We start from the raw sequence: 25,779 nt of genomic DNA, 5'->3' as shown, positions 1-25,779 counted from the left end.
ACAGCCAAGTCTTTAGATGCTTTCGAAATGGCAGAAGGGATGATATCTCTCCAGTTTTTAGAGGAAGCGAGTTCCAGAGCCTGACAGCTGCCAATGAGAAGGCTTTGTCTCCCCATTTTTCTTCTTATCTTCTTTCTGTCTGGGCCAGCCTAAGCCCAGACAATCTTAAAGGGCGGTTGGGAGTGTACCAATTAATGGCAGATTGCAAGTATCCTGATCCTTGAGAGTGGAGGGCCTTATGATTCAAGCACAGTGTCTTAAAGATAATGCATTTTCTGATGGGAAGCCAGTGCAGTTTCTTCAAATCTTCTGTAATAGAGGAGCATTTCGGCAGCCCAAGCACTAGTCGAGTGGCAGCATTCTGTATTAGCTGGAACTTGTGGAGGGATGATTGGTTTATATTTAAATAAAGGGCATTACAGTAGTCCAGTCTAGAAATTAAGATGTTGCGTAGGTTCTCATTAGGTTAATGAGGCTACTGAAATTGGGCACTAAGATTGCATAGATTTTGGGTACTGAGTACAATTCCACACCTGGTGACACCTGTCGGCTCAATCCGGGGTTTCCGGTTAACTAGCAGCGCCCCATCTCTGACCGAGATGGTTGTGGCAACCAAGCTCATGGTAAGATTGACTCCCCAGGGAAGCGTGGTACATCAGGTCACATCCCGTTCTCTCAGTTGCCAAAATCTCACTCAGGCAAAGACAGCAGAGGCAGAATATATTTCAACAAGCATTTATTAAAATATTTGCATTTTAGATAAAAGCAGATGCATAGCAATAACGAGGATCATAAAAGACAATATGAGCAGCAATGTGACTAAAAATGTAAAACACAAGAACAGTCCTACCATGTTGTCTAAACAGGGGAGTGGATCTATAGCCCCTCACCTACGCTAAGTTTAAGCACAGCATACTAAGCCTAATATGCCCTTCGGGTTCCCGCCTAGGAGAACATCATCCATCATACCTGAAGAAGAGGCCTGAGGTCTAGAGAGACACTGCCCCCATCTAGTTCAGGGCTCAGCTGTCTAAACAAGTAGCTGTAGCGAAGCTTGCAGCAATCAGCATACAGTCATGGTCATCTGGCTGAAATCTCCCACTAACATATCTGGAACTAAGGGGTGTTTTTATAATAAAACAGCTGACATTCTAAAAAATGGCCCCCACGTAGGAGTGTGTGTGTTTCTGTGAATGCAGGAGACACAGCATACCACGTTTGTCGGCAACCCTATCTGACTGTGGCTTTCAAGAAAGCACAAAGTGAACTATATGTCCTACTAAGAACACAATGCATTCCTAGGTGAAAGGATAATAAGATAGAGAGAAATAAAAACAGCACCGCAAATTAAGCTATTGCTAGAAAAATAAAGCAATGCTGTGTAAAATGTAATAGGGTGAAGGTGCACAGCGGCAGGCCAAGTTAGCTAAAACAACATGTCTAAAACCTGACTAAAATAGCTATACAACAATGATGACCACCACCACTGTCGCCCTGAGGTCTGGCGGAATGAATGGCAGATTTTTTTTTTGAATTCTAATGATCCAAAGGCAGGTATTGGCAATTTTATCTATCTGTGAATTAAAAGTCGGAACTGAATTGCAGATGACCCTGAAGTTCCTGGCTTCAGAAATAGGAGTGAGAAGGGACCCACAGATATCAGGCCACCAGCTATGATTCCAAATGGAGGTGTTTGACCCAAAGATAATGACCTCCGTTTTATCTCCGTTCATCTTCAACCAATTATGGTTCATCCAATTGCTGATTTCTTTTCTGCAGGATTGAAATCTGTCTGCTGTAATCTGTATATTGTCTTGAATATTGACAATAATTTCGATGTCATCTGCATATGAAGACACCTTGAAGTCAGAAGAGTGGATGATTTAAGCCAGAGGAGTCGTACACATTAAAGAGGGTGGGGCTATGCGACGATCCCTGAGGGACTCCACAGGGAAGCTGAAAGGGGGTTGAGCTGTAGTCGCCACAGCTAACTGTCATTGTCCTGTTTTGGAGAAAAGACTCCAGGATACTCCTACCTGGACCTCTCAGTCCTGCCTGATGTAGACGATGTAGCAAAATTTGGCTTGAGATAGTAACGAAAACCACTGACAGGTCCAATAGTATCAGGATGGCACCACCTCCCTGGTCAACCTGCCTCCTAATGGAATCTGTGCGGATTCCGTGCTGTAGTGTGCACCCCACGCTCAATGCAAATCTCCTTTGTAAGCTCACCTCTATGACCGAACCTCACTCTGGCCCTTATGTTTTTATGCATAAATGCCAAATGATGTATGAGTGGCTCCTTCATCCCCATTTCCAACACAATTTGCCATAATCTCACCCGATTAACACAGTTGAATGCCATGGTGAGATCCATAAATGCAAAGTATATAAGGACCTGTTTCGCCACAGTGTATTTACCTAGAAGTAGTCTGAGATTTAAGCACTGCTCCTGCATTCTAATCCGTTTTTGCAAGCCATATTGACAAAGGCTCAAAATTATTTCCTCTACCCACTCTGTAATTTTGTTTTGAAAAACCCTCCCAAAGATTTTGGCTGGTATATCCATAAGAGAAATTGGACAGTAACAGCTGGGAGAGGAACAAACACTCTTTTTAAAGATTGGTACGATTGTGGATAGAGACCATAAATCAAGTAAAGATTCATAGTTTAGATTGTTATAGACATTAGTCGACAGAAGGGCCCATAAACGAATATTACATTTAATCAGGTAAATTGGTAGGCAATCTAGCCCCAGGGCTTTCCCTCCTGCACTCTGCGTTATTGCAACTGTGACTTCTTGTAGGGTTACATTAACTGCAGGCTTTAGTTCAGTTATCATACTAGCCTCTGTTACAGAGTCCCTTGCTAAATACATTTTAGAGAAGTGTGTGTCCCACACCTCACTACTAATACAACAGCTAGTTGACAGCTTCGGTGGGTTAATTGACCTTAAAGAAGAAACGAAACTCCCAGAAAGATTCACTATTCTTGGTGATTGATGCTTGTGCAAGACTGACCCTCTGCTGGCCAACCACCTTCACCTTCCACCTCTCAGTTACAGCTTTGTACCTTTTTCAAAGACCATTCACTACTAAGGCATCCTTTGAGTGGGCAGTTAGGGCTTTTCTTAAATCTTCATTAGCCCTTGAACGCTCATGATCAAACCAATTTGGAGTTAAGTGTGCCTTTTTCTCTATTTTTATGGGCCTGGAAAAGTGATTTTTGGTACCTGACAAAGAGCTATGAATACACTTGCTATGTTATCATTCCCATTACCGCCAACGTCTGATAAGCAACCCAGAAAGAGATCTAGATTTTTCTGAATAATTTTGGCCAGCCTTTGTAAGTGGTCACGAAGGTTCCAACAAACTTTTAATGTTCCTTTGGACGTCTGCAAATTACAACGTTCTGGTTGGATCTGAAAAGTCGTTTTGGCAGGCATGGTAATTACAATTTCAATAGGATTATGATCACTAAAGTCTGAATGGACAATGAACTCGTGCACCAACCGTTCTAATAAATTGGTGGATACAAAGATGTAATCAATTATGGAGTAGCAATTCCTGTCCCTAAAGGTTGGCACACCCACATCTCTTGCTCCCACCTTCTCAAGCGCATAATGTAAATCCAGTGATGCCAAAAAGTATCTTAATCCCTTACTCCTCTGATCAGGGCCAGTGACCAGTAAAGACTGAGATCCTTGATCAAGACATGCACATTTAGCATTAGTGACCTGCTAAGTGTAGATAAGCTTGTTGCCCCCCACCCCCTGCGTCTCTGACTCCACAATGGGCTCAATGAAATCAAACAAACATCCGATTTGGGGAGTTTAAAAACTCATTGTGGTAAAAGTTATTGAAATGCACTGGGGGTTCTCCTTATACAGCCCTGCTTGATAGCTATTTTCTAATGCTAGAGCGCTACTACCTAGCGTAAGGCCTATCCAAGTAATGAGGCCACCCGAGGCCAGACCTGAGACGGACGGAATGGCTGGTGTGCTAAAGCAACAATACACGACAAGCATTATGGGATCTACTGCCCAAGTTTCCTGCAACATAATAATGTCATAACTTCATATTAACTGTTGCCAATCCTGAAGGGGCATTTTTTATTGTAACCCAGCTATATTCCAGCTCAGTACCTTCATTGTGTCCCACCTCTCACTACTGTCTGAACTTGGGAGATGGTTACACTGTGGTAATTTCAGAAATGTGGGAGCTTCTTGATTAATCTCACTGGGAAGTTTCTCCATCGTAGAGGGGTGGGAGAGTGATGCGACCGGGCAGTGGGCGGTTGCCAAGCCATCAAGTTAATCACACTAACCCAGGTCACTTAATGGTGTAAACCTACTTCCCAGGCTCACTTATAGTGTACTGGTTGGCCCACAAAAGAACAGGCACTGAGTGCCGCTATACTGCGTACCAAGGTCCATCTGGGACCACACACAATCTCTGGTTTGTAGAAGTACCCGAATGGATGTTGCCTGAATCCCATTTAATCTGGTTCGATTAGGTGGACCCAGAGTGGTCAAAAGGGGGCAACAATGTTGGGGTTATTAAAATTAACTAATATATAATCACCTTCTGTTTCGAGTAACTCATGTCTGTGGCACCAGAGGGAAATCCTTACAACTTATCAAGTCCCACTTTGCGATAATGTTGTCAGCATCAGAGGGGAGGTAATCAGTTTTTTTGTAGTGTCTGCAGACGATGGTACTGTCTCGGGGGTGTGTGCTAGTGCCCTCTGGATTAATGGTGGATCCCCGTTGACATTAGTAGTAGAGTTAGCATTACTGTTATTAGGCCCGCAACAATTACAGCGTTACTATCCTTCTGTAAAAACGCTATCTTATTCACTTGTGCTTTTAGTTACGTAAGTTGTTCCTCCATTTGCTCTGATCTGGAAATAATCAACTCAAAGCTCTTGTCACCATCTTTTATGCCCTTTATGGGGATATGTCTGCACTTCCACTGACACTAGGACTCCCTTTTTTCTTTGGGGCAGTTGTGCAGCACTTTCTCTTGCTACAGGAGCTAACGGTAGGGCTTGGACAAATACGTGAATAATTATTTCCCCCCTTCCCCCACCCCTCCCCCTCCAAAGGCCTCCCTCCTGGATATCTCCTCACCTACCCAGTGAAGAAGCCGCCAATTCCTCATTTTGGATAGCTCTTCCTCTTTTGGCCAGAGTTGGGGATCTTGTTCCTGTAGAAACAATGGTATCACCTGCTCGACTAAGTAGCTGGACCTCCACCATGAGAGGGTCCTCTTTCAAAAAAGAGTCTTTTCTCGGCTAATTCCATTTCCTTTGATACCACAGAAACAGCCCGGACAAGTAACCCTCAATGCTGGTAACTTTTACGGTACTCGGTGGTGTCTTTCGTGTGCCTGCTCCCGCCTTTCTCTTTCCCATGATCCGAGTGCGAGCCAACCACAGTTGACAAATGTAAAACTAACATCAAATCAAAATCAAATCAACAATGAATACAACTGTCCTATAAAATTCCATATAATATACCGGTTTGGAAGTGCCAAATTAATAATCCCTCAGATGACGCTTTATCAGGGCCCACACGTTCTCCTATTGAGTCAGATTGCAAATTTGTCAATTTGATAACGCCCAGTGTCTCTCATAAAGAGCGAAAAATAGTTCACAAGTCAAAAAAAGGAAAACTCCAAAGACTGACAGCTGCGTGGGTCCGCCACTTCAAGGTTAGACGAATAGGCTCAATGTCTACCAGTTACCTAAAACATTAACTATTAAATTACAATATACCTCAGTGGCTGGAAAATCCGTTTATAATCCGTTCACACAACTGCAGGACTCACATCCGCTTGGAGTTCCAGGAGCAGGGGCTATGTGAGGTGGCCCTGCTCTGCCTCCTTCTGGTGCCATGGGCGGTGGACCGGCCTGCCCTTGGCCCTTGCTTTGCCCGGGTGTGGCCCAGGAAAGGTGCTTTAATTTATGTGCCGGTTGGCACGCTCCCAGGCAACGAGCAACTCCTGCAGCGGTGAAATGTGGGGCCTAAAGTCCCCGCCCAAACTGATTGCGTCCCGATCAGCAGGGAAAGGTGCTTTAAATTATGCGCTGGTTAGCGTGCTCCTTTGCAACAAGCAGCTCCTGCCTTGGTGAAATTTGGTGCCTGAAGTCCCCCGGCCCAGTTGATCGCTGTCCCACTCAAATCCCAAACAATCCGCTCCAATTCGAAACAATCTGCCCCACTTCCTTTCACCCCACTCAGTCCACTCCATCCCAATTCACCCTCTCCAATCCACTACAGTCCGCCACACAACAGTCCTGTCCACCCCATCCAACTCCAGTCCACCCCAATTTACTCTAATCTGATCCACCCCACTCCAATCACCTCAAACCAATCCAATCCACCAACACTATTCCACTCCAATACAATCCTTTTTAATCCACCCCACTTCCAGTCCAGTTGAGTCCACATTAATCCACCCTATTCCAGTCCAGTCCACCCCACTCCAAACCACCTTAATCAACCCCACTCTACTCCAGTCCAGTCCACTCCAGGCAATCCACTCCACCCCAGTTCAATCCGCTCCAATCCGCTCCACCCCAGCCCTGTCCAAACCACCCCAACCCAATCCCCCATACTCAGCCCAATCCACCAGATTCAGTCCAGTCCATTCCATCCCACCCTAATCCACCACACTCAATCAATCCACCATCTCAGTCCAATCCACCCCCGTAAATCCAGTCCACCCAACTCCAGACCAGTCCACCCCACTCTAATCCAGTTCACCCTATGCCACTCATATCCAATCCACCCACCCCACTCCACACCCTCCACCCCGCCCCACCCCACCCCAATCCACCCCACACCACTCCAATCCACCGCAACGTACTCCAATACACCCACTCTACCCCAATCCAATCCACCCCTCTGTACTCCAATACACCCCACTCTACCCCAATCCAATCCAATCCAGATCACTGCATCCCAGTTCAGTCCACTCCATTCCAGCTAGCCTACCCACTCCAAGCCACTCCACTCCAGTGCAATCACTCCACCCCAATCCAGTCCACCCGACCCAATCCCAGTCCAGGCCCCCCGACACAAGTACACAATCCATCCACTCCACTCCAGTCCAATCCACTCTAATATAATCTGCCCCACTCCAGTCCAAAACAATCGGTCCCACTCCAAACCGCCCCACTCCAATCTGCCCCACTAATCCATTTCATTCCCCCGCTCCAATGTGCCTCACTCCAATCTACCCCACTCCAGTCCCTAACAACCCACTCCAGTCCACAACCATCTGCCCCCCTCCAATCTCCCTCACTCCAACCTACCGCACTCCAGTCCCTAACAACCCACTCCAATCCAGAAAGTCTACTAAATGCCAGGGAATTCTAAAAAATAAAAAAAAAGGGGGCTGATGGCTACCAACCAGTATGGGCAGTGTTATGCCCCCAACCCAACTGAAGGGGTAACAGTCTTTCAGCTCTTCCCTGCACACTAAAACATCTTATCCCACGGCAAGCAAGAGACATTTGACTGTTTTGGGTTTTGGTTTTACGTTTGGGCCATGAGAGCTTGTCTAACTCTCAAAATTATCCCACTTAGAATGGTGAGGGCTGCAATTTTTGGACTTTGGGACGCTTCCATCTAGAAAAATCTACGAGACCTAGACACATCTGAAAAGTAAACACCAGGGTGAATCCAGAGTGGTGTGCTTCACATGCACCCCGCACTATTTTCTTACCCACAATGCCCTGCAAACCTCCAACTTTGCTTGAAATCCCACATTTTTCCCACATTTTTGTGCTGAAACCTTCCGAAATCTGCAGGAATCCACAAACTTTCTACCACCCAGCCTTGTTGCATCTATGCCGATGAAAAATTCTGCCCCACTTGTCAGCCTAAAAATGTTTTTTTCCAAACTGCCCTTTTGAACCCGTTTTGGTTCCCCTCCTTTTCGACATGTTTTTGGCTCTTCCCTGTCACAGGCACTTGGCCCACCTACACAAGTGAGGTATAATTTTTACCGGGAGACTGAGGGGAACGTTGGGTGGTAGGAAATTTGTCCCGGTGCGGTGATCTGACTCACAAATGTGGGAACAATTAAATTTTTTAGCTAAATTTGAGCTTTGCTGAGGATTCTAGGCAAGAAAACACTGGGGGATCCACACAAGTCACACCTCCCTAGTTTTCAGAAATGTATGGGTTTGGTAGGTTTCCCTAGATGACTGCTGAGCCCAGGACCAAAAACGTAGGGGCCCCTCGCCCCACAAAAACAGGTAGTTTTGTATTTGATCATTTTGATTTGTCCACATAGTGTTTTGGGGATTTCCTGTTGCAGGCACTAGGCCTGCATATACAAGAGACGTACCATTTTTATCGGGAGACCTGGGGGAACGCTGGGTGGATGAAAATTGGTGGCTCCTCTCAGATTTTAGAACTTTCACTGAAAATTGAGGAAAAACTTTTTTTTTTTTTGCCAAGTTTTGAGGTTTGCAAAGGATTCTGGGTAACAGAACCTGGTGAGAGCACCACAAGTCACCCCATCCTGTATCCTAGGTGTCTAGTTTTCACAAATGCACAGGTTCGGTAGGTTTCTCTAGGTGCCGGCTGAGCTAGTAGACAAATTCCACAGCTAGGCACTTTACAAAATGTGATGTGTCCATGTTGCGTTTCCTGTCGCAAGCATTAGGCATACCCACACAAGTGAGGTACCATTTCTATCGGGAGACTTGGGGGAACACAGAATAGCAGAACAAGTGTTATTGCCCCTTGTCTTTCTCTACATTTTTTCCTTCCAAATGTAAGACACTGTAAAAAAGACATCTATTTGAGAAATGCCCTGTAATTCACATGCTAGTATGGGGACCACGGAATTCAGAGATGTGCAAGTAACTTCTGCTTCTCAACACCTTATCTTGTGCCCATTTTGGAAATACAAAGGTTCCCTTGATACCTATTTTTCACTCTTTATATTTCACCAAATGAATTGCTACATACCTGGTATGCAATGAAAACCCATTGCAAGGTGCAGCTGTTTATTGGCTCTGGGTACCTACTGTTCTTGATGAACATACAAGCCCGATATAGCCCCGCAACCAGAAGAGTCCAGCAGACGTAACAGTATATTGCTTTTGAAAATCTGACTTCGCTGGAAAAAGTTGCAGAGTAAATATAAAATGTGGAGGAAAATGGCTGTTTTTCAGCTCAATTTCAATATTTTTTTTAATTACAGCTGTTATTTTCTGTAGGAAAACCTTGTAGGATCTACACAAATTACCCCTTGCCGAATTCAGAATTTTGTCTACTTTTTAGAAATGTTTAGCTGTCCGGGATCCAGCATTGGTTTCACACCCATTTCTGTCACTAACTGGAAGGAGGCTAAAAGCACAAAAATAGTAAATACGGGGTATGGCCCAGTAAAATGCCATAAGATGGTGAATTTAGCACCGCAAACACTTTGTTGACGCCATTTTTAGGGAAAAAAACACAATCTTTCTTCTGCAGCCTTTAATCCCCATAAAAACCTCCAGGGGAACCCACAAACTCTGGATACCTCTAGAATCCCTAGGATGTTGGGGAAAATAGGGCTGCAAATTTGTCGTGGGTAGCTTATGTGGACAAAACGTTATGAGGGCTTAAGCGCGAACTGCCCTAAATAACCAAAAAAAGGCCTGGCATCTGAGGGGGGAAAAGGCCTGGCAGTGAAGGGGTTAATCCAAAACAATATGCTCCACTCCAATCCAAAATAATATGCTCCACTCCAATCTGCCCCACTCGATGAAGAGCACCATTCTTCTCTTGGAGTCCTCATGTATGGTAGTCTTGGCCTCTTTGATGAGCTGCCAAAAATAGTACAAAGGACCCTAAGAATTGTGTGCTCTCCCTCCATCTGCATTGACTCTTACATCTGACATCTTATGGCTCATTTGCTGCCAAGGGAGTTTCCTTCACTGAGCAGAGTTTGAGGAGATGGATATTTGCTGTCACCTGAACTGTGTGGTTGAATAAATTTAGAGTGTTGACATTCATCTTGGGGTCAAACATGGGCAGATACGGCTGTTTCTCAGGCTGTTTTTCAGACCATCAGTCCGATGACATTGGCTGATATTGGCGATCAGAAGATTTGTGTAGCAGGTCAAAGGTGCTGGCAGCATTTCAGATCTAGTTTGAGTGATGGTGGGAGGCACATGAGTTTGGTCATGACGATGCATGTTAGGTCCAAGAGTTTTGATTTGGTGTAAGTAGGCAGCATGAAGTGCCATGAGATTTTAGAAGTACCCAGCAGGTTGAAAAGGGCATCCTTCATAGTCTTAGTAGATATACCACCTGGGATATTGAAGTCCCCAAGGGGTATGTTGTTCATATTGGGGGTAAAGGATACAGTGAGTAGGGTGGATATTTTAGCACTGAAGGCTGCATTGGTGCCAACTGAATAGTAAAAGAGGGTGGAAGTTAAAATCAAGGTGCTAGGGAGAGCAACTCGACAAGAAAGGAGCTCAGAAAAGCTGGAGGTTGCTACTGAACTGTGCATGGCCATGGTGATAAAAGGACAACTGCAGTGCTGGTTTGTTGATGTGTTCAATACTATGGATTCGAGGATCCCGACATCCAGGATGTATGTATTGGCTGCTTATTTGTACGAAAGATGGTCCCATGGATGTTTCTGATGATGAGATCATCTATGCCTGCTTTCATGCAGGGTATAGAGCTAACACTCATCAACATGAAGCACGAAATGTGTTGAGTGTTTTTACTCTGTGGGGTAGTGAGTGGCCTATTGAGGTTGTGTGATGTGAGTATGCATGGATGAAATGCACGGATGCAACATTAGATTGAGTTGGTTATGGGAAACCTGGAGATGATGCACATGGTGTTTTTGATGAGAGGATCTATGATGCTGTAAGGTATAATATCTGAGAACCAAGAGGTCGGGCCCTATCCAGCCACAACAGGCCCAACAGGTGGCAATCTTGTCTCCCTTCATCCTTTGCTTCAGCTATCCATGTGTGAGTGACTTGGAGGACCTGAGACTTAAGCCTCTGGTTAAGGAGGGAAACCATTTCTTGCTTCCAATTGAAATGAGAATGAGTGCCTGGTCACGTGGCTTGTCTCAAACTGAACTTCAGGTTGATTGATGAAAAGACAGTGACTTAAAAAGTTTCTGGTGTGGGCAGGATAAGGTTTCTTGCTTGTGACAGACATATGCTTGATGCAGCAGAGTATTACCTGCTTGAAGGTGAATTGTAGGCCATATAGCCCACTCAATCCTGACCTGAGGACAATATTGACAGTAACATAGCAGATGATTACAGTTTGACATTTGAGAACAGGCATGTATAAATTAAAAATTTTGGTTGCATATTGGCGGAGGGTGCCTTAATGGTTCACTTTCTTTGAATGTCTCTCATCAAGTGGCATGTTGAGTATTTGTTTCTGGGTGATCTCAGGTTTTTACTTGTTTCCATTTGCTGGGTGTGTGCTGGTAGCCTGTTGCTAGGTGCCATGCTAGGAGGACTGATGTGTGCTGGAGAGGTGCATATCAAGGGACTTTGGGGACTGCATGTTATTCCCTCATCACTGGTTTCCTTTTCGGTGCCGGTTGTCAAGTATGGTGATGGATGGCTGTCACTGGGTGTTATGTTGAGTGAAAGTTGCATGATGCTGTGTTCAGCATCTTTGGGTGCCTGTTGTCAGCTTCCATGTTGGATGGGCATTGTACAGGGCATGCGGTGTTGTCTTGGGCACAATAAGGCTGCGCTGGGGAGGGGGGCGGGCATACCTGATGTGATCCTGTAGAACAGGGATGCTCAAAGTACGGCCTGCGGGCCTCATGCGGCCCCTCTGACCTTTACATGCGTCCCCTGGGGCAACAGGAGCACTGGGCAGCTGTTTGCTCGACTCTGCACTAACAAAAATATTAAATACACGCACAGTCATTTATTTCAAACTTAATTGGTGCTAAAGAAAGGAAGTAACTAGGAACTTCTGCGCTTAACTTTAGAAACGCCTTCATTTTTAAAGACATCTTGCAGCATAAGTGTAAAACTAAGACAATCTCTTCAATATTAATTAGGTGTATTTAGTTAACATGCAGAACCTTTTCGCCTTAGTACAATTTATTTTATCAGTGCATTGAGATGCATTCCTTTTAAAGTGATAGTTTTCAAACATAAATTTGAAAACATGAATTATTACCCTTACCCTGAGAACACCGCCAATAGTAAATTAAAGAGGCAAGTCACTTGGTATGTGCACTTTATTGGTGGCCTGGGTTCCTATCATACATAAACAACATTATAGTTTATTAACTCAAATGTAGAAGCAGGTTTTGTGCAGCGCACACCATGAATCCTGTATTTCGAGGTCATCTTAAATGTGATAATGCAGAAAAAGGAGGGAAAGTGAAACTAAACAATTGCCTAGGATCACACAATTTGGAAAAGTGGGTAAGCCGGGATTAATTCCAAGTTTTCTGGTTTCCCATTGTTTATTTCAGCCACTAGATGTATAGCCTTTGCTTCCCCCACACCTACCTTGCCACCAATCAACCTAGTCACCCCACCCGAGCGCCACCGCCCTGGCATCAATGCGGCCCCCAAGCACGTCACAGACCAAACTTTTTGGCCCCTGGGAAAATGTTTGCGAGTACCCATGCTGTAGAACAAATATCAGGGCCACTTGATAAACTCAGTTCTCTAATATTGTTCACGTAAGCTTATATCATCTGTGTAAAACCACCCACATGGCAGCATCCTTACTAAAGATTCTCTTTTTGTCATCCGCGTGTATTGCAGATGGATTGTTCTTCGTTGTGTTCATTTCTCCCTCCCATAAGGGACCGTCCCAAAACGCTATTATGTCCTCGTTAAAGTGAATTTCATCCTCAGACGCCTGTCGCCATATATAGAGCGCTTCCTTTGCTCCAGTGCAGCCCGTCCTCCTGAGCCCTGCAGTTATTTCCGAATCAGGCTGGTATTTTTTCCCTCCTTCCCCTCCCCCTTGTCACCCACTGCGATGCTGCGGTTGCTCTAAATTTAGTCTCGTCCTATTTTGGGCGATGGCGGAGTTATGCCGGGTCAGTGTCATGGCTGCGTTTTCCATTGGGTCGTGGCCCCAGGTTTGTGCTGTGCTTTTCCCACACTCGATCGTGTCATGGTTGCAGAAGGGAGCGCTGCTGTGGCCGGTTCATGTGAGGAGCAGCAGTCTTCAGGACAACACCTGCAGAGGTTAGCACGTAGGCCTTCCATCCGAGCTGTCCTCATATAAAACGATAGTAATCTGCTAAATTTCCATATTTGCTTTATTGACGTAAACAAAGCCAATAGCTAATAAAATTAATTTGATTTTTAAATAAAACCATTGTGTCTACACCGAGTCTTCCGATAATCCCTTACATAAAGCGGTGATCACCCGATTTTTAATGGGGCTTTAATCTGTGTTTCTTTTCTGGGATATCGAATTGCGTGAACTATGCTTGGTGGTGCAGTGCCTTTTTATACGATAATGGTATAGTACCACAGCTAAAATTTCCACAGCTTCTTGCTTCTCTTTGTTTTTTTAGGGCCATACTGTACCTTATTGGATGTGGGGTCCAGGTTTTCACAAAGGATAGGCTCCTAATAGAGGTTTTGGTGGATTGAATGCAGTTCACCGACCTTCCCCCAACCCATGTGAATGGGTCCTCCCACCTACCCCGCAGTCCCCTCTCCCCCATCCTTATCGGAACAATCCCATCCCTTTACCTGCGATGGTATCATGCTGGTCTTTGTATTGGTGGGTTCTTCATCACATTGACATTGATGTGATGTGACTGTGTGTACTTTGTCACCGTAGAGGAGAGTGTAGTGGAAGCCATCATGTTCTCTGTATTGACTAAGGTTCTTGCACTGTTGTAGAGTTTTGTCCTATGTCTGTTTTTGCTTTTCTGGCCTGCTGTCTGACTTTCCCTAGTTAACTTGACATCATTGAGATCTCAGAGCTTGCTTCACAGTTTTGTTGTAATTTTCCAGTCTAGTACAATTCCTCCGCTAGACCCCCACAGTAGCGGAGGGGGCCAACTGCACACTCAACAGCCTGTGGGCACACTGACTGTTGGTTAGTGCTGGCTGGCTCAGTAGTGAAAGGACAAAGGCCTTTTTGACCTGTACTCACTGGGAGGGGTCTGCTGACTGTCACAGGCAAAGTACCTTCAGTCCTGCGTACTTGAGGACAATCGCTAACCCCTTCCCGCAGTACAAATATGGTGAGTAGTAATGTGGGGCATGTGTTTGTGTTGTGTGGCTTGTGTTTTGTATGTTTAGGGGCCCATTTCATGTGTGAACGAAGTCCTCTGTGAGAATACAGTGATTGCAGGACACATGCAGTTTTCTGTTCAGGATTTCTCCTGTGTATTTGCCAATCTGAGTGTAGCTCTCCTGCATCAAGTCCTAGAGCCCATCTGAGAGGGTTAGGGTATCAGTACTTGCATCCTGCTAGGCCAGGCCCAGGATACATCTGGAGATATATATTACTGACCCAAACCAGTTTGGCTACGTGGCAACTATGTCCCCAGATCTCTTATGTTCTACTTCTCAGGATTTCTACACTGTACCTCCTTGAAAACCTTTCACAGTAGCCATGTGAAGACTTCACCATTGTCTGGAAACATGAAAAACTGTTCCCGAGAAGCGTGCCCACTTCCCGCAAAGGAGGAAGTTGTACTTTTTACCTGATTGTTTTGAATTATGATTTCTGAAGCTGGCATTTCTTGTTACTCAGTGTGGCTTCCTACCAGTGAGCCAGAAGCCTACTCCGGCTTATGCGACCCTCCTTTTGCTGGTTCAAGCCTATGACAGGGAGACCCATGATTATACACCCTATCCAGGAAGCTGAGGAGCTTGAATGCCTGGGGAGGGGTGGCGATGTCCTTACCTGGCCTGAGTGAACAGTAATCTGGAGGGAGGGCTACTTTATTGACTGAGTCTTTCCGGTTATCATGAGGCAGTAGCCAGCTGGCTGTTACCAAATCTGATGACAACTTCTTGTCATCAAAGACCTGGAACAACAGGTTTTTGAGACTGGGCTCCCATTTAAGAAGCTTTTCGTCGAGGGAGCCTGTTGCACCCTTCTTTAGGCCTGAGAGGGACATCCTTCTAGGAAGAGTGATTCTGGACACATAACTGACAGTGTGATAGGATCCTATTACAAACACCAGTGCCCCACAGTTGCTAATGAGAATAAATTTGTCACGTGAGTAACCTAGGTCCCACATGTACTTCTGCCGCAGTACGTTACTCCCATGACCAGACATTTGAGGTGCCACCCCCTAAGTTTGATACTTCCAGATAGTCAATACGTTTATTACCAGCACCAGTAACTCTTTCATTACAACACTAACTTTAATGAGACCTTATAGAGTTACGACCCTGACCACCAGAGGACCATGGCCAGCTTTAACTGGACCCCGGGAGCTTTGACGCTGAACAGTTTATCCCTGCCAGAAAGAAATTTGCCTATTTTGCAATGGTGATTCAAATTCAATCGTGGGTGATTTCTTTTTTTAAGATCAAACCAGCATAGACTCGGACATGACGTAAGACACACTGATTACCTTTGTGGAATTCCCCATAGTACGAAACTTTCAAACAGAGCCATACGACAGCCAGCCAGCCGAAATCCAAAATAATCTCGTTGTGTAAAGAGATGAACATTCCCTGTACTTCCGTCGAGGTATCAGTCTAAAGCCGCGACCTTCTGTACCCCCTGCAAATGGACCTCTTCTAATCAATCACGCACCGCCCTACGGCCTAAGCTTGCTACTGGCGCAATGATCTGATGCATGGAGTTGGCCTGGCAGAGACCTTGCTGCGCCCTGTAGTCGCCGCAAGGGGGCACGTAATGCTCTATAAACCACCTCGACTGAATAACGTGCACAAAGAGCCTTTACCAAGGGTAGTGTGCTTCACAGGCACAGCCAGTCGAGCTTGTCTGCACTTCACTGAAGTTACGGACATTTTTAGTTTTTCCTTAGTGCGCCATTTTGTGCTTTAAATGTGTATAAAAGCATGGTATGAGGCATGGCAGCCAGAGCTGTTGACTTTGTAACTGGTTCGTCTGGGCTAAACATCCTGTGATTCTGGGCAAATCACTTGATCTCCTCGTGCCTAAAAAAAATGAACGTGCCCTTGTGTAATGTAACTTGTGCTCATGTAAAGCGGGTAGGATTCGCGAAATATAAAACCGCGTCCAAGGGTAAGTTTCAGAACAGTAAAATATACAGTTGGTCGTGCGGTGAAGGGTTTAATTGTTCGACCAATAAATCAGCAGCCACGGGGGTGGTACCACTCAATGAAGTAGGGTTGTAGGTTGCTTATCAGTTGCAGTATCTGCACAAGCAGGAGATATTATGTTCATACTGTCAAGCGACAGGAAGCAGCCACGTTTGAAATCTAACCGAGAGCTGGTTCTTTCCTCAGAAGGCTCTGCTCGAGTTGCTATCCCAATAGGGTGACCAGATTTTGAGGAGCAAAAACCGGGACAGGTCAGACATAAAGGAAGGACTAAGGGCCGTATTTATACTTTTTGGTGCACAACTGCGCCAACGCAGTTGTCCGTCAAAAAATTTAACGCCATTCCAAAGCGCCATGCGGGCGCCTTATTTATGGAATGACGTTAGCCGGCGGAGCTGACTGGTGTGCATCAAAAAAAATGACTTACACCAGGCAGCGCCGGCGTAGGGGAAAATGGAGCTTGGGCGTCAAAAAATGGGGCAAGTCAGGCTGAGGCAAAATTTTGGCCTCAAACCGATTTGCGCCATTTTTTTTTACTCCCAACCCCCATTGAAATGACTCCTGTCTTAGCACAGACAGGAGTCATGCCCCCTTGCCCAATGGCCATGCCCAGGGGACTTACGTCCCCTGGGCATGGTCATTGGGCATAGTGGCATGTAGGGGGGCACAAATCAGGCCCCCCTATGCCACAAAAAAAATATATATATACTTACCTGAACTTACCTTAAGTTCCCTGGGATGGGTCCCTCCATCCTTGGGCGTCCTCCTGGGGTGGGCAAGGGTGGCAGGGGGTGTCCCTGGGGGCATGGGAGGGCACCTCTGGGCTCCTTCCGAGCCCACAGGTCCCTTAACGCCTGCCCTGACCAGGCATTAAGAAATGACGCAAAAGCGGCTGGACGTAATTTTTTTTTTACCCGCCCACTCCCGGGCTTCATTTTTGCCCGGGAGTGTATATACGGCGCACATGCCTCGGAGTCATTTTTTAGAAGGGAACGCCTACCTTGCATATCATTAACGCAAGGAAGGTGGCCACGCTAAAAAATTACGCAAACTCCAAGATCTTTGGCGCTAGACGGGTCTAACGCCAAAGTATAAATATGGAGTTAGTTTTGCGTCGGATTTGCGTAAAAAAAAAACGACGCAAACAGAGTATAAATATGCCCCTCAATACATTACTCACTTTTATATCTGGCCTGTCCCGCTTTTTTTGCATAGCTTTGTGAATGTGTGCCATACGTGTGTGTGTATATATATGTATATATAAATAAATATATACACACACACACATATATATATATATATATATACACACACACACATGTACAAGACTACATATATAAAATTAGCTATGGCTTGACCCCCCCCCCCCCCCTGCACCCCCAACCCGCCCCCACCCACCTCTCTCTGCTTCCCACTCCCTCTCTCTGCTGGGAGCAGCCAGAGGACTGTGTAGCCTGACAGTAATAGATAAAATACTTTAATTATTTCATAATTTGTAGGCCTCTTTAAATTATGCTTCCCTAGATGCTCTAACCTTTGTCCCAAAGACCGGGACATTTATTTAATAATATGACCTTTGTCCCAAAAACCGGGACATTTATTTAATAATATGACCTTTGTCCCAAAAACCGGGACATTTATTTAAAATTAGGAGAAGCGTCAGGACACTGGGACAGTCCTCTAAAAACCGGGACTGTCCAGGGAAATCCGGGACGTCTGGTCACCCTATATCCCAAACACCTTGAATTATTGCTCGCACGTTTCCCAAATGAGACTTGTAAAAATAAGCATTCCCTCTTTGTTTTGCTATGATGCTGGCCGCATTTTTCTTGTGCACTCATGTCGATTCTGAGACACTTGGTGTCACGGAGTTACTGGGTGCGATTTTGCCACATCTGGTAATCCTGCATGTGGGAACACTGGGTACACATTCATCAGGTGCAAAACGGGGGCAAGGGCTGGGGGCATGTGCACAGCTTGTCGACCACCCAACATTTGCAACTTAATGGGGAGAGCGGGCAATGCTCCCCCTCCAAGCCAGACTTCCGAACCACGACCCTCCTTATATGGTAATTGGATCAGAAAAGGGCCTGCTGTTCTACACAAGACAAAGGTCCGCATTGTTTTTGACGCAGTAAATACACCCCATGTGTTATTCCCTATTTTGGGCTGACAGTGTCCATGCTGGTTTTGACCCAGATGTGCATGTTGGTCTCTATTGATTCACATGAGTAGTGGGATTTAGGTGCCAAGATACCAGCCAGAATACGAAATTCTGGTACCTCGGTGTCCCCTCATCCAAATCTGGGCTGCTGTTACCAAGGCTACATATGTGTTTCTCGATAGGCTTCATCCTGTAATATGTTGGGTCATTTTGATGCCTGTGGGTTGCACAAGAGGCTCTTAGCTCTTGTTACAGGAGGCCCACGCAGTCGTATAAAATGGCTTCTGTTGGGCGGAGCTGCTAATAAATTTACTGAACAGGAGCTAGCATTATGGCTGCAGAAGAAGAGGGGACACACATAATATGCCTTGCCTAGGCTGCCTGACTACGTAGCAATTGCCCACGATTAAAGTGATTCTGCTATAAAGTAGGATACAAATAAAAAAAATGAGCTCATATCACACAAAGAAGGATGCTAATCTTTGAATATTTAACTATATATCTATTTCACTGAAAACAAAGGTTAAAGTCAAGTTATGCTTACTGTTGGTAATAACATCTCATTGTATTTTAAAGTGAATGTATGATGGAACAACGAATGCTGGAACGACTCACGCTTGAACAACTTGGTCGGAACAACAACCACGTTGTTACCACAAATGCCTTTACCACGCATGCCTTTATAGCGATTTTCCGTTGTTAAAGCATGCCTAGGAAAGACATGTTTGGGAAAGCCAGGTGTGGTTCTAGGAAGCAACTGTCCTAAGGCCCAGAGGTACCCCACCTCTAATACTAAAACTACCCTATCCTCCCCACCCCTAAAATAAAACAACCCTGGATACCGATCACCCACCCTGAGCCCTAAACCCTTCCCCGACCTCACCCACCTGACCTAACAACAAGTAACCCCCGCCTGCCCCTACAAACAAAACTACTGACCCCAAAAAACCAAACTACCCCATCCCCCCACCCCTAAAACACTAAATACCTGACCCCCTCGCCCCCAAAAACTTAACTACCCGACCCCCCTACCCCATCCCAAAAACACTAATGACCCCCACTCCCAAAAACCAAACTACACCGACCCCCCCACTCCCAAAAACCAAACTATCCCGACCCCCCACAACCAATCTACCCAGACCCTCGCGCCCCTAAAAACCAAACTACCCTGGCCCCCATCCCCAAAAACACTAACTACCCTGACCCCGCACCCCCAAAAACCAAACTACCCCGACACCCCAACCCCAAAAACCAAATTACCCCTGCCCCCCTCCCTACCCCCTAAAACACTAAGTACCCCGACAGTCATTATTATGGATGGCTGTAATAAAGGCCTTGGTGACGTTGTGGTTCAGATGGCAAGTCAGGAGCAACGAACTATAGTTTGTGCATTGAGGAGTGCAAAGCTAAATAAATCAGTTATCAAAAATGAGGTATTTAGCTATTAGTTAAGCAGTTACAAAGTTTAGAATTTATTTGTGGGATTTATTTGTGAGGTGAAGTCTTCACAATCAAATCAAGCCATCAGCCATTGCGGAAGATCTTGACCAAGAAGGGTTTGGATTTGTTATCAGTTTTCCGTTTATTACATTCTCCGGGTCATTAATATTGCCACTGATTGTTTGTCAATGTCTGTCTCCTGTGATAAGCATGGTGGGGTGAATTCAGAGGATGAAGTTTGGTTGAGGAGAATGTGTGGGCTATCATTCAGGAAGCTGTTCTGGAGGAATGAGGTGGCGTTAGATGAGTTTTTTTTTTTTTCTATCGATGGACACAGAAAACAAGTCGAGGTATTCTTCAGTAATAATCAAATTAAAATTTATAAAAGATCAAATCACTGAGAGATCAATAATAACTATTCGTAAGAAGTCAATGATGCCCCAAACAGACTTCACCAAGAAGTTGCCCCATGTTCTATCATGTTCTAGTTCTCGGAGATTTGGGTGAAGTAGAGCATGTTCCAGGTAGCTAATCTTTGCCAGTTTATTTCACCACTGGTCACATGTTGGGGGCAGGTGTGTGGGTGGGTAGCATTTTCCTGTAGGTCGTTATGTTAGGAAAAACTTTTGCAAGTACTGTAAAAAAAACATAATTTGTCTAGGATTTCTTAACACATTCTTTTCTTCTATTAAACCAAAATGAACTGCCTCGGGAAAGCTAATGGTTGAGCCCTGAATTTCAGACTTAAAAAATTAAAGCGGTCACCCCAAAATGTAAGCAGGCACGGGATTTCAAGATGCATATGTTTGGAATCACTTATAGACTTGTCAGTGCTTTGTGGGCAAGCGGGAAGAAGCTTAACTTAACGTCCACTTATTGAAGAATAAGGTAAAATGAAAATTAGGACTGTGAAGTGTAAGCGAAAGTATTAATTTTGAGTCAATCACTATGCACTAAGCCGGCTGAATTAGCTCATTTTGTCGGTATACAGGATATTTCAACAAAAAGATAATTTCTTATACCAATAGCCCAGTCTCATGTTAATGGTTCAGACGAATAGAGCTGATGAACAGTGTTTTTCGTCTGTTTAACCGGTAGTATGGAAAATTCCGTGAACAAGTGATTCAATTGAATATATGAAAAATTCAACCTAGCAGCCAGTATCTTCAAGGGTGTCCCTGGAAGGGCGGCTTATTTTCCTTCTAGATGGAGAATCCTCTGAAGAGTGATGGCCCAATGTCCTCGAGCCTAGAGAGCCACGACCTTCTGAGTGAATTGACTCGGCTTGAGTGACTCGTGCCCTGGGCCTCGCCCTCTCCCCTCCAGATATTACTATTATAGCATCTTTGTCTTAAAGGACTCCTCAGTGGTAGCTCGTCTTAGTGTTTTCCATGTTTATTGTTTGGATTTTTGCCCCCCCCCTTTTCAAATTTTTTCGTCTCATCCTGTCTTAGTTGATGGACTATGCTTACATAAGTTGACTCCCCTCACGTTTTTAAGAGATTGATTTTTTTTTTTTTTTACACAGCTACAGCAATAATGGGGTTAATTGGTGAAGATTCTATCGCTATTGTCATGAGCTCCTATATGCAAAGTATTGCTCTCTTCATACTGAAATATGTTATACCTAAAAAAAACCTTAATAAAATATGTGTAAAAACAGGAAAGAGTCTCATGGAAAAAATATATTGCCAGTTTTCTCGAAATGCTCAGTTGTGCTTAGTGTTGTACCCAGTGGCGGCTGGCACTTATGGAGAGTGGTGAGGCGGGCAAATGGGTGGTTGCATGCACTATCATGCCACCAATAAATGATAAACCCACTTGACTTGCATGCTGCATGCACACACATCCTACCCCTCGGTGCAGTCTGGTGCTCAGCGTGGGTCCCAGCCAACTCCCTTAACTAATCCTAGTGCTGCTCTCATGCTGTTAATCAGCATTAGAGAAGCACCAGGATTAGAGGGAGCAGCCTCTCTCGGCACTCCCAAGGGCACGCAAGGCCTGTGGTTTCTCTCAACCCAGCTGTCTTAAAACAGCTGGGCTAGAGAGATTTAAAGTGTGCATGTGTGGGGCTGATGCAAGATGGCCGGCCAAAGGGACATGCATACTCTGAAGTAAAGTGCACATGCAGCCCACCCTCCTCCTTGCTGCTGCCAGTCAGCATGGCCCGCCCACTCCTGACACCTGCTTCGGGACAAGTGGATGAATAATAAAATGGCAATAAATTAACTTTATTACCATTTTTTTTATCTCTTGGGCTTTTGGGGCCATTTTAATTAGGAGGGTGACACTCCCCAGCTCTGATGGAGGAGCCGCCCCTGATTGTACCCTTTTAGGTGTAACCCACTGGAAAACAAAGACTTCATTCTCTTAGGTGGATTTTAGCTTGAGTGTATGGGATTTGAAGCAGCTTGTGGAGCCTTCATCTGTTCTTACAGAGAGTAGAGTGTCTTTTAGCACACTTTTTAGGTGATTTCCCTAGCTGAATGAAACATGGCAAATACTCTGTTGATATATCTTTTAACATGCATAACAGTATATATTTTTTCGTATGTGTACATGTCTGTCTCAATTCTGTGTATGGTTCTCAGCCATGTGGAGTGGTTATTGGCCAAATTGCTGTCGGTGTCCAGTCTTTGGAGTTGCCCAAGCTGTGCCTTCAGCCCAGCGTAGATGACCAAACCCGCAGGACAAAGCCGTTGGGCAGCTAAGTGGAGGCTGGCTTCCTTTACCTTTTTCATTTTTTATTGTTTTATTTATTTTTTATCAATTTCTTAGTTTGCAGAACCCAGTTCAGGTTGACCATCCCACATTGGTCCATGGCTCTTTATTGGACCTCCTGCAGATTTGTTAACCTGGAACCAGGGCGCAAACTGTACAGATCATTCCTGGTCCATGAGCCCTTTCTAGAGTTTACTGACCACAAAGACAGGGTGTGCAGACCTTGAAGCCATGGTTGTGCTATGAGAACCATGCTTTATTGTCCATGAACGTTTTGACCTAAAGCAGGTCCCTTTGCGGCTCCCTAACTGAACCAGAAGTCAGGTGATGCTCCCCCTGCGGCCATATGATTCCTCTGTTTATTTTCAATCTTGTGGGACCAAGTCCTGTAACGGCGACTGCAACATATCTCTTCAAGCGGTGGTCTGCCAAATGAAATGGACAAAAGGAGAAAAGGCTCCATTTATACAATAGGATTCAATTATTTTTTTGGAAAATTAGTCCGTGGGTGGTTCAATATCTTTTACCCTTTAAGCCCAGCCAAACTACTGAACAGCTTTATACAGTTTTCCCAGGCGAAAACATCTTCTAGGCCAGCCAAAATCAAAGCACTTTGTGTAAACAACCAAGACTACAAGGCAGCCGTAATACAAGTAATCACAGCTACTCTCTTGGTTATCAAAACATGAACACAAGTTTGAGCCCTGCACACAGTGAGCCCTCCAGCTCAGATCCACTCACTGAGCTCTAATCACAGTCATCCTGAAACCTGCCCATCAATTGGGGCCCACAACATTATGGCATCAGCTGTCCCTTCATCGGTACGAGACGTTCTCTTGTGGTGTCCTACCACTCCCCATTCCAAAAGATCTTGCAAACAATGGTCCAAAAGGGGAACACTTGTACCCAGCCACCCAACGGCCACCTGTCTCTTCGCTAATAATAGGGCCAACTGGGCAAGTCTGTAGGGGACTTTATGGGGGTCATTATGACCCCTGCGATCAGTGATAATGTGGCGGTAGTACTGCCAACAGGCTGATGGTACATACCGCCACATTATGAAATTGCCACTCCGACCGCCATGGCGGTAGTAGAAGCCGGGCCGGAGATAACAATCTGCAGCCCGGCGGATGCTAATGTACAGCCGGTGGCATTTTGAGCCTGCCTACTGCCACGGTTTTCGTGGTGTTCGTAATGCCACGAAAACCATGGCGGTAGGCCCTACCACTGACAGGGAATTCCTTCCCTGTCACTGGTAGGAGGCCCACCCACCTCCCAACACTCCCCAGATGCCCTCAACCCCCATCCATCCACGCTCCCCCACCTTCCAATCCCCCAAACCCCCATACACGCACACTTGCAGACATGCACCACGCATACACACACTCACTCACACAGGCATACACGCATGTGTCCTTTCATTCTTGCACACATCCGTACCACATTCACACTGACGTGCAGACACGCATTCACATTTCCATTCATAAACGCATTCTCACTCATGCAAGCACACACGCAAACATGCAAACAACACTACACACACATTCGCATTCACGCACACACTCACACATTCATGCGCACACACACACACACACACACGCGCGCTCCCACAGAACACCCCCACCCCCTCCATTGTCGGAAACCCAACTTACCTGCATCCAGGGGTCTTCCGGCAGGGGACGGGGCACTGCTACCGCCAGCAGAACACTGGCAGGCCGTATTATTTGTCATAATATGGCTGGCGGCGGTCTACTGGTGTGGCACTGCTGGTGGTAGCAGCGCCACCTTAACATCATATGTCAGTATGGCCACAGCCGGATTTCTGCCCTTCTTGTGACGGAAATCTGGCTGTGGTCATAATTTGGCAGACAGATGATAGCCGCGTTGACGGTCTTTTGGCGGCCGTCGCCGTGGCGGTAGGCGGCATTTACTGCCAACCTCAAAATTAGGGCCTATGTCTTCTAGGGCACACCACCACTCCCAGTAAGCAGGCTAGCAGCATCAATGGTATTTCAATCCTGTGGTGGTCTCTACGCGTGGCTGCCACTACCTGTCCCCAGTAATCCATGATGTTTTGGCATTCCTATGCTAGATGAAGGAAAGTGGCTCCAATCACACCACAGCACCCACACTTAGCTCTCTTTGCTGGCTCTATCTTATTCAAACTGTAGAGAGTGACTTAAGTATGATGTAGAAAATGGAAGTACAGCAGCTTAAATCTGTTGTTGTAAGACACAGTACGCATAAGGCCCGTCGCACTCGCCCAAACCAAATCTGAAATGGACAGTTCAAATTTTCTTTCCCAGGCCCCACCTGCTGGGAATTGCTGGGGTTGCATGTCATCTCTAAGAGCTTTGTAAAAGATGGTAAATAGGTGACGTTCCTCTCCCCTCCCAATAAGACCGTCAAGCACTCCAAAGGCAGAAGTCTGTCCAGAGCTCCTTCGCAACACTCTCCAATTTAGCATAATGTAAGAAGTGGCCCAGTCCAACCCTAAATGAGTCCTGAGCATCCGTAAACGTAATGAAGGTCACTCTGGGTTATATATCACCCACTAAAAGAGTTCCTCCCTCCCTCCATTGTTCCATAGACATGGCCAAACTCCTGAACAAATTTACACCAAATCTAGAAATTAAGGAAAGACACTTCCTTGAATAAATGTCTACTTTCATTTTTCAAGTTTGGTGTGTTTCCATTCACCATTTTGTTCTGTATCAGAGAGCAAAAATTGCTATGGAAAATAAAATGGGAAGCAGTTTTTTGCAACCCCATTTCTCTTCCCTTGAACTTTGCTTTTACAATAATATTCACTAAAATCATGGTATATTTAGTTCTTGCAAATGGCCCCAACTATGTTGATGTCTATTGAAATGTCTGCCTTCTGCGCTAATGGACTGCTCTGCGTTTGCCCTCTTGCTGGAACAGGAAACTGACTACTCTGCAGTTAAAATAGTTTGGTTGATTTCAAAGTCACCACAACCTAACAAAGTTAAGCTCTTGTGAAACATTTCATTGAAAACAAAATGCCATCTTGTCAGATTACCTCAGTTAAACTAGACTAACTGCTTACATTAACATTGAGATACTGAAAGAACAGATCCAAGAGTATATCTTCAATACTGCTTTGTGATCAAACCAACTTCACACACCTATCAAAAGTGATCTCTTATGACCCAGACTGTTCGCAACTAGGT

The 25,779-nt window shown here is 45.4% G+C and overlaps 1 protein-coding gene across 2 annotated transcripts in view; it reads left to right on the top strand.

The window, feature by feature from the left end:
• The window catches only part of IFT43 (intraflagellar transport 43), a 179,244-nt gene that overhangs the window by 28,381 nt on the left and 125,084 nt on the right, over window positions 1–25,779 (top strand). The window lies entirely within an intron of this gene.

This window comes from Pleurodeles waltl, chromosome 9 (assembly GCF_031143425.1).
Source record: "Pleurodeles waltl isolate 20211129_DDA chromosome 9, aPleWal1.hap1.20221129, whole genome shotgun sequence".
NCBI classification, from domain to species: Eukaryota; Metazoa; Chordata; class Amphibia; order Caudata; family Salamandridae; genus Pleurodeles; species Pleurodeles waltl.
The sequence above is the reverse complement of the archived record's forward strand: the minus strand, read 5'-3'. Positions and strand labels throughout refer to the sequence as shown.